Source organism: Mandrillus leucophaeus, unplaced genomic scaffold (assembly GCF_000951045.1).
Source record: "Mandrillus leucophaeus isolate KB7577 unplaced genomic scaffold, Mleu.le_1.0 Scaffold201, whole genome shotgun sequence".
NCBI lineage: Eukaryota > Metazoa > Chordata > Mammalia > Primates > Cercopithecidae > Mandrillus > Mandrillus leucophaeus.
In genome coordinates, this window is record NW_012102044.1 from 2,276,364 (window position 1) to 2,285,858 (window position 9,495).

The 9,495-nt window shown below is 45.4% G+C and overlaps 1 long non-coding RNA gene across 1 annotated transcript in view; it reads right to left on the reverse strand.

Annotated features, from left to right (window-relative positions):
* Positions 1-8,080, reverse strand: part of LOC105539257 — a 12,414-nt gene extending 4,334 nt beyond the window's left edge. The window contains exons 1-2 of the long non-coding RNA XR_001006023.1: positions 7,922-8,080; positions 5,070-5,229 (exon numbers count right to left, since the gene is read on the reverse strand). This is a non-coding gene — a long non-coding RNA (uncharacterized LOC105539257). The remainder of the gene's footprint in view (positions 1-5,069; positions 5,230-7,921) is intronic.
* Positions 8,081-9,495: the final 1,415 nt, after the last annotated feature.

Here is a 9,495-nt window from a genome sequence, read left to right on the forward strand (position 1 = left end):
TAGCGCAAGGATTCAGGAAACACGGCAGAGGGGAGGGGAGGACAGTTATTAATAACTCCCCATCTGATTTCACATTTTCTGTCCCCTGCCCCCGGGGCGGGGGTCCTCGCGCCAAGCGCGCAGTCCCCCGCGCCTGCAGGTGCTGAGCTGGGCTGCAAGCCTCAGGTCTGCCGCGGGCCGGTGGCCTGGGGAGGTCTAAGCAGGCTTGGCTGTGCGCCTTGCTCCAGTAGAGGAGTTAGATAAAGCCAAACCTAAGATTTCCCAAAACTAGCACTGCAAAGCCTCCACAGTACTCCTAACAGGAAACAAAACAACAAACCAGCCCTGGGCCTCCAGTGACCTCCATCCCCACATCCACTCAGCAGGGCTGGCGCCTGGAAACAGGCACCTCTGGATTTCAAGGGCTTGGGAAAGAGGAGGCGCAGGGAAGGGCGGACTTCTCTAACACCCAGGGTGTGTGTGGGGGGTGTGTGTGTCTTCTTGCAGATAGTTAAGAGTAGAGGTGCCGGCACCTGGGAGGACCCCCTTGCGCGCCTCCCTGTCTGGTTCCAGAAGACAGGCGTTTTCCAGAGGTTCTTACCAAGAGTCTAGCTCTTCAGACCAGTGCCTCCCAGGCCTGCCTCCCAGGGCTGCCTCCCAGGCCCCTGGGTCCCTCCCTCCCAATCAAGGTAAATGAGGGTTCCAGGCTGGCTTTCCTTCCAAAAAAGGAGATTCTTGGCAGCCTGTAGAAAAGCAACCAGCTTGCAGAAGGCAAGCACGTGGGCATCAACATTCGAGGCCCGGCTTCCTCCCCACAGCTAGCTCCTCCAGGGCAGGGCTCCTTCCTCCTGCCGTTTCACCCCATGGTCCTGGAACAGTGGCTGGCAGTGTGTGCAGAGGAGATGCCCAATACCTATTCATCGAATGAATGCTGTCCAGTTTTACCTCTCAAAATTCCAGGACTGCAAGCAGGTCTTCTGGAAGGGAAATATGGAAGCTTTTCTCTGGATGGCTCATAGGACCCTCTCACCAGTGAAACTGCGTAGGCATTACTTGTGGGAAAGAAAGTGAAGACATTATGATCTACGTGTAAAACTCTTTTTACAATGGCTGTGCATTTCTTTTGCTAATTAATTCTTGCCACCATGCATTGGACTCCTTTCCTTTTCTGCAAGCACAAACAGTAAGCACAAGTTTTAATATCTGAGCTAGACTTCCATTCCTTCTAGTAAACACATGCTCAGGCCTGCCAGGGTTTCCTTCTCCTGCTGCAGAACCTTGCTTTTGTAGAGGCACCACAATGTCTGACTGCTGCTCTGTGCTATAAATAGTCCCCTGGTGGATCGAAAGGTTTAATGGGCCTCTTTAAATACCTAACTTAGTATAAAGCCCCGGGAGAATCACATTAACAGGCAAAGAAGAGGAAGAAGAGAGCTCCCCCTGTAGATGCCCTATTACAGCATTCTTGGAGATCCGGAACAGGCAGGACTTTTCCTATTTATATACATTAATGTGCATGAGAAGCCGCAGCACGCTGGCGCCAGGAGGGGCTGTGGCGGTGAAGCGGTGCATCTAAGCCAGGAGGAGGTGGCACTTAAAGAGGTCAAGTGATTTGCCCAGAATTACCCAGGGGCATCGTGACTGTTATCAGTAATAATAAGAAGTCAGAAAAATCAGTGGATGCTTTGTCCTGTTTTTAAACACATCAGATAGTCCTGTTTAAGAGCAAGGAACACCCCCACCCCCAGCCAGTTCTGAATCACCAAAGGTGGCACAATGGCAGAATTGGTGAATCGCAAAGAAAAGTTGAATCCCTTGCTATGCCAAGACTTTGTGCATCCATTCGTGGACCCTAAAATGCTTTGAACATTCCAAATTCATACCACCCATTTTGACAGTTAAAGTTTACTTTTGATGATAAAGTTTTACATGTTGTTTTCAGCAATGTTTCTCCTTCCAACCATTCTCAGTAACAAGTCAGGAGGATATGCAGTAATTCAGAAATTAGTGAAATTTCATTCCTGGTGGGGGTGTTGGATTAAGAGGCTGGGAGAGTGTGAAGCAAGTCAACGTGTAATTGCATGATAAGGCTCTCACGAGGAATTTATTGGCCAAGTTGCTATTTCTATTCCTTCCTAATCTCGTTTAGCACATTCATTCTCTGCAATCTGTCTCCATAATCTTCTGTAGCAGAATGGCAGCCAACAGAAGCATGCATGTTTGGAGAGAAGAGAAAATATGCAGAGGCGTGATAAACTGATGCTAATTATCCATATTTAGGACACGGAGTGCAGAAGATCAAGGTTTACAAATCACAAGCCTGAGCCCGTGATGATGGCTTCCGCGTGTGGAATACATTGGAGGAGACCAGATAAGGGTTTCATGGGCAGGAGAGATTTATTGGTCAAAGGGTTCACCTTCCACTTTTCCACTTTTATATAGCAGTAAATTATTTAGGCTAAATTCACCAGAACATTACTCTTTCATTTGGCGATGTGCCATGGCTTGCTCTTTCTTTGTGTCTTTTCAATGCAAATCCTTGTAGTTTAACATCAGTTGATAAGAAACAAATAATTGAAGTAATAGGTAATTCCCTTTAAATCGTGCATATAGGATGGTCCCAGAAAGAATGAGATGAGGTAGAGAGCAGAGGGCTGAAACTGAAGCAATAGCAACCTCAACCCTTAAATGGCATAGCTATCAGGAAAAAAAAAATGTAGATATTCACTGCATGTATGTGTTCACGTCTCTGTGAGCTCCAAGCCAGCATGCTTGTGGTAAGAATAGGTGTTCTAGTGTAGCACCAATATGGCTGATTTTCCTGTCTGGAATCGCGATCATTTAAAATTTTAAAAAATCTAAACATAGTTTCTCTTCCCTCCACTATTCCCACATCACCTCCAACTGACTTAATATTTACAATTGGCTCTCGGCGCTCTCCAAGACTTCTGGCTCTGACAAAAGACACAGAAAGAATTCAGACCGGAAGTATCTTGTGGCATGGCTGCAAGGTCAGTGGCAGAGACTTTTCTGCATTACAGAAATTGCCTTCTAAACTTTCCAGAGAACAAGCACAAATGTAGCACAGGAGTTTGCTGCGAGTGGGCGTGCTTATTTAAAAATTTATAAGATTAACTTAACCCCATTCGATGGTACTAACTTTGATTTTTTTTTTGTTTTTTTTGAGGAGTTGAGGGAACTCATTTTTAGCTTTGGTACCAAATGAGAAACTGGTCTCCTAGAGTTTTCGTTTGTAGATTTTTTTAGTTGATGGGAGCGGGGCACAAGCAACAGAAATTCTCTGTTGAATAGACACTGCAAACCAGCATGAACCACTCAGTATAAGGACAAGCGGTTTTTAGAATAAAAAGAGTTATGCAAAAGTTTGGGGCTATAATTTATAATCCCTACGTAAAGAAGTATCAGGAAAAAATAACTGATCTTTGACACAAACAATTTTTTACACCTGAGACCATCTGGACAAGAAATTATCTGTAGGCTACCTCCACATGCACACACTTTTTCTGTTTCAACAAGCCTAAGATGCCATTTATGATAAGATGCATCTTTATTTTACATGCTGCTATGAAAGGAAACACTCTGCCAGTTGTAATTCTAAGTTGTCACTGATGGTAATGGTGCATTTAGATTCCAGAGATGATAAAAATATTTAAAATGGGTGTCTTAGAACCAGAGAAATACAATATGCGTTGTTGAGTTCATTGAATAATGAGTTTGTAACATTTTGTCCAAAATATTTTCAAAATTACCTATTGTTCTATAGAAATTAACTTTGTTGTAAATTAATAAATGTGTCAATAATCGTATGTAACTCACGCAACCCCGACTCTGTAGATAGGCAGAGTTTAGAAATGTAGAATTGAAACATTTATCCATTCCAGCCTACCTCACCCAAAGGAAAAAGAAAAGTTAAAAACATAAATATTCTCTCATCAGTAATAATCTAGCAATTAAGGCAAAGGATGTAGATTGCTGGTTTTTTTTTTTTCCAGAAATTATCAAAATTAGAGAAAGAACTCCAATTGTTCACTTTATTTGATACACATACGCATATTTGGTGCTTGCCAAAGTAAAGTGAACAATTTAGGCTGGTTCGTTTGGTTTTGGTGTTGGCACTACAGATTGGATATGGTTAATTTGAATAATTTGGTTCCCAGAATCAGCTTCTCTCCCTAAATGACGGGTTTTTCTCTACATGATCTAAACTGTGCCTAAACTCTTTACCTGCAGATGCTCTCATATTCACCTTCAAATACCTCTCCCTCCCCGCACTGAGGACCCTATCAATCTAAGAAAACCAACCATAATTTTGAAAACAGGATTAAGTTCAGAGAGAGAGCAGCAATTTTCAAGGAACCAGTTAAACCTAATCTAATTAAATTTTAAAATGAAGTTAAACTTTTTAAATTGTCTAATTTAAAAATTTTAACTTCATTTTAAAATTAAATTTCGTGTTTCCTTGTAAGTTAGCTCGTGTTCGGACAGGCAGACGCGGAGACTAATCTTTCCTGCAATCGAAGTAGGCCTTGGCTGCACGTGGAAAGCACGAGGGGGAAAGGTACCCGCCAGCAGACCCAGGAGTTCTAAACATGCCCCACAGAGGCTGCGTGTGCCCGTGCAGGTGTGCGTGTGTTTTCCTGTGTGCTTACACTTGCCCATGCCTCGTGAGTGGCATCTGAATCATAGCAACTTACAGCAGACAGCACTCGTGGTTCCTGCCAGCGTTAAGCACTGACCAAGCGCTGGTGCAGGAGAGAGCAGGGAGATGTAGAGAGGCCAGGGAGAGGAGCAAGGGAAGTGGAGAGAAGTGCAACTGTGAGTTAACATCTTTCTGGAAACCAACTTTGCTCCTCCTCACGGCTCCTGATGCCAAGCATGTGCGAATGTGAGCTGTGTGTTCAATGCTGCCTGCGGGTCTTTTTCTCACTGAAGGGAATGGTCAGCTGGGCCTGTGGCTGTTTTTTGCTTTTACCCTCCTCTTGGAACCTCTCCCCCAACCCTAGATGAATTAATCCACAAATGTCTATTCAGTACATGCAAACTGCAGTAAGCGTCTGGTTCATAAATACCTAGTTTCCATTGAATTTTCCAATAATGCAGAAGATGGTTCTGTGTGTTCGTCTTTGTGGATCACACTCCTGGACCACTTGAGGGGAGGCATTTTCATCTCTTTAAAACGATGTCTCAGGTCCGTGGTTTCTTAACTGTGGGCCGTGTATACTGAGGTATCTGAAATAAACACAGAATTCCACTCATCATTCGTCTGTGCACTGGTTAGCAAGATGATTACAAGATACTCTAAACGTGCGTGGCGTGTTGGAACACACTTTCAGCTCCAATGACTTCAAATAGCTTATAAGTAAAACAAATAAACAGAATAATGGTGGGATTTATTTGGATTTATTCATTACGAGACTAACCAAGGCATGACATTTTTAGGCACATCTTAATTTTTACAGGAGCAGGAACGGCTTTCCTATCTTGGCGTGTTCATCCCACAAGCCTCAGGCATTTATCTCTCTGGCCTGTCCCACAGCTTGAAGAGCCGACAGAGCACCGTGGGGGCTTTTGCAGCTCATGCATGGCTTGCCCCAGCTTCCACACATTAAAAGTGAAATAAATACCCAGGCCGACTCCCTTAGATTATGATCTGTGAGTTGATGTGTTAAATGAGCCTGTTGCCTTAAAGGTTATAAATGACAAGATTTTTACTATTACAAGTAATTTATAGCGATTTCCTGTTTGACGTGACAGATCCTCATGGAGAAGTCCAAATTTGTCTGCTTGACATACATTTATTTTAATACTTTTCCCCTTCTCCAAATTCTAGCATGTATTAACTACTGTTTGCCTAGGTGTCAATTTGCACCTGTGGGGTCTCCCTCTTGAGGCCTCAGTGGGGTCCCCTGGCCTCTATTCCAGCTGGCTGCCTGCATTTTAGCAGCTAATGTGGGTGATTACTGGCATATTTACTGTAATTTATAAAAATCACAGGAAATGACATTTTTATTAGTCACTGACTCCACCGTCACCAACTGCAATGGATGTTATGCATACAAACCCATTTTAAAAAATTGTTCTTCCAAAATCAGAAGCTCTTTCCAGTCTCTAATTCTGTGGAATGATCACATTTCACTTTCACTTACCACAAACGGGATCGCAGTTGGGCTCAGAACACAGCTCGTTTCTCAGGCCTTGGAACTGTCTGTGTGGGGACTAGAATAGGGTCAGGGAAATGCTCTCAGAGACAGAGAATGATCCGGAAACATTCTGGCCTCAGTCTGAGAGTGAGCACAGCACCCAGGCTTGCTATTGTCCTTACTGTCATGTGTGCCAGGATTTGTAGGACCCGTGCACAATGACACACTCCAGGGCTGTGGGCAGAGCTGGCTCCAAGCAGTTCAGGTGCGGCTCCGAGGACCTAACAGAACCCTGCTCCCCCAGTCTCTTGCTGCATGGCTCCAGGAGGCCTTGCTTCTCTGAGAAGGTTGGCAGTGGATTAAGTCTTAAAGGATAAGTAGGAATTTTCTGCTTGAGGGCAGAGAAGGCAAGGAATGTGCTATGAGCAAATGCATGGAGTTGTAGGAGAAGATGTTGGGGTTGGGAAATTGCAACATTTTTTGATATTGCTGGGGAGTGGGGGTGCCTATGAAGGAACAGAGAAAATAAGACCAGAACCTTATTTTCCAGGAATCATATCGTGAGCCACGTGAATGCCACGCTAAAGAGTTTAGACGTCATCCTACAGACAGTGAGAAACCATGACAGATGCTAAATGGTTTTGTGTACATTGAATATAGCTTGCTTGGAGTTACATACCAAGGGAGGAGAGACTTCAAGGAGGAAGAACTATCACTTATCTAAAAGGGCATAGGAAGTCCAGTTGGTGGAAGTTCCCAGCATGTTCCTTGTGTGGGGAGAAGTAAAAGGCCACTGTGAGCCCTCACAGGACAATGCAGGGTGGAGTGGAGGGGCAGGACCAGGAGGGAGGAGGGGCTCGGAGGATGCAGCTCTGCAAGGAACTCAGCTCAGAGCGGGGAGTGACAGCAGCTACAGTGCTGCAGGGGCTGCAGGGACTGCAGGGGTGCAGAGAGGAGGCCGACGGCAGGAGGCACTGAGGATCCCAGAGAGGGGACAACTGTCGTGACCACAGTGTTTGCTAAGAACACGGTGTGCACCAGAAGCCCAGCTATCTGCACCATCACCACCTCATCTAATCTTCATAGGAGCCCTGTCTCCTTTTCCTAATTGTAAACCACATAGCAAGTGTCAGCCTTGGGTGTGACCTAAGCAGTGTGACTCCACAGCTGGGTCTCACCATGGAGCTGTGCGGCACTATTGAGGGTAACTGTGGACCAGGAGGAGGGCCCTGCAGACCAAAATAGAGGGAGAGCCTTTCCCTGGACAGAGGAAGAGGAGGGAGGAGGAAAGGGGCTGCTGCCTGTTAAGTGTCTAAGGTTTGCTGGTACATGCCAGGCATGAGACACTTTAAATCTGCTATTGTCTGGGCGCGGTGGCTCACACCTGTAATCCCAGCACATCGGGAGGCCAAAGCAGGTGGATCACGAGGTCAGGAATTTGAGACCAGCCTGGCCAACGTGCTGAAAGCCCATCTCTACTAAAGATACAAAAAATTAGCCGGGCATGGTGGTGGATGCCTGTAATCCCAGCTACTCGGGAGGCTGAGGCAGGGGAATTGCTTGAACCCGGGAAGCAGAGGTTGCAGTGAGCCGAGATCATGCCATTGAACTCCAGCCTGGGCAACAGGGTGAGATTCCATCTCCAAAAACAAAAACAAAAACAAAAAAACTGTTATTTATCCTTATAACAAGGCTGAGGTGGTGTTTCTCATGCCCTTGTGACAAATAAGGAAACAGGTTCGGGGGACACAGGGAATCAGTAGGAATAGTAACATCCAAACCTGCATGGGCACGACTTGGAAGTGTCCCCGGAAGTCCACCGTTCCACCCTTGAGGAAGCCTATCCTGAGAGGGGGCCCTGATGACGGAGGGCACACAGGCTGCAGGCTCAGGCCCCGCCCGAGAGCCGCACTTGCTCGGAAGAAGACGCCAAGCCATCTGGAAGAGAAGAGAAGGGCCTGGTGGGCGAACGGCTGCAGGAGGTTGCAGTTCTCAGAAATGGACGTGGGTTCTGACCAGGGAGGAGCACAAAAAAGAATCCTGGGGAGTGCTGAGGACATCGCTGGTTTTTCAGACTAACCAAATGGGATGGACCGTGACGGTGTAGGGGTGGCTGAGACACAGTACAGAAGCTACTGGATTCGAGGTTGGAGCCCGATGTGGCCATTTCAAGCCAGGGCAGTGAGAAGCCAACTGCATTGAATGTCTTCACTGGGGTGGCTTTGTTGAGCCCAGGGAAGATCAGCCATGCCATGAGTGGAGTGTGGCTTGCTCTCAGGAGATTTCAGAATCACACAGCTCTGACTATCAGAGCTCAGGGCTGCGCCTCTAGGAGAGAGACACGTATGGGGAGGAGGGAGACAGAGACAGAGACACAGATGAAGAGTCAGAGAGAGAGAATAAGAACAAGAGAAAGGAAGAGAAAAAAAGGAAGGAAGGAGAGAGAGGAAGGAGAGAGAGGAAGGGAGAGAGAGAGTTTGCTGAAAGGGATGGGAATGTGTTACTGCTTATAACCCTAAATTGGAACTATCTCACAGTGCAATAATTATTTTTCTTTTACTACTATGGCCAATACCAAAGATCTAATGAACAAATCCCCTGCATTTGGGAACTGAGAATCAGATTTAACAAATATTTGCTGAGAACCTCTAACATCTCAGTCTTTCAAGAATATTTCCTTCTTTAGTTCTCAAAACAGTTCTTCAAGTTATATGTCATTTTTGTCATTTTCTATTTGAAGAAACCAGCTCAAAAACATGAAGCAATGTGCTTTATGTTTACAAAGCTAGTAAGTAGCACAGTCAACGTTTGAATTAGATCATCTGACTTCAAATTGGTGCCCCCTATACCACAGCTACCACTGTAGGGTCTACATACGGTGTAGATCACAGTGCAACTAAGGTGGAATTTCACCAACCACCAAGATGCAAAGATTGAGTGCTGTGGAGACAAAGGAAGTGGTGATTGGTTGGAATCACTTTGGAGATCCACTGGGTCTTAGAAGAGAAGAGGTTGAACAGCAGTGGACTCTGGGAGTGTTGACATTGGTAAAAACCCAAGGGCAAATTTGATTTACTTAATCTTAAATCAGGTCATGGCTTAAAATTAACATCCTTGTTGTAAGCCTAAGATGTCAAATTGACCTCTGTGACTCTTGGAATAGTCTGAAACGGGAGTTCCATTGACACTATTAGCCCCTTTGACACTCTGGTGAAGCCTTTGAACCCCTTCTCAGGATAATGTTTCTAAATGCACAAAACAAAGTGCGTATAAGGAACCAACTCGCTATTTTGAAAACTAGCAAATAAAGGGAAAGATTGTAGCATGTGCATTCTGGCTTTCTGTACTAACTCTA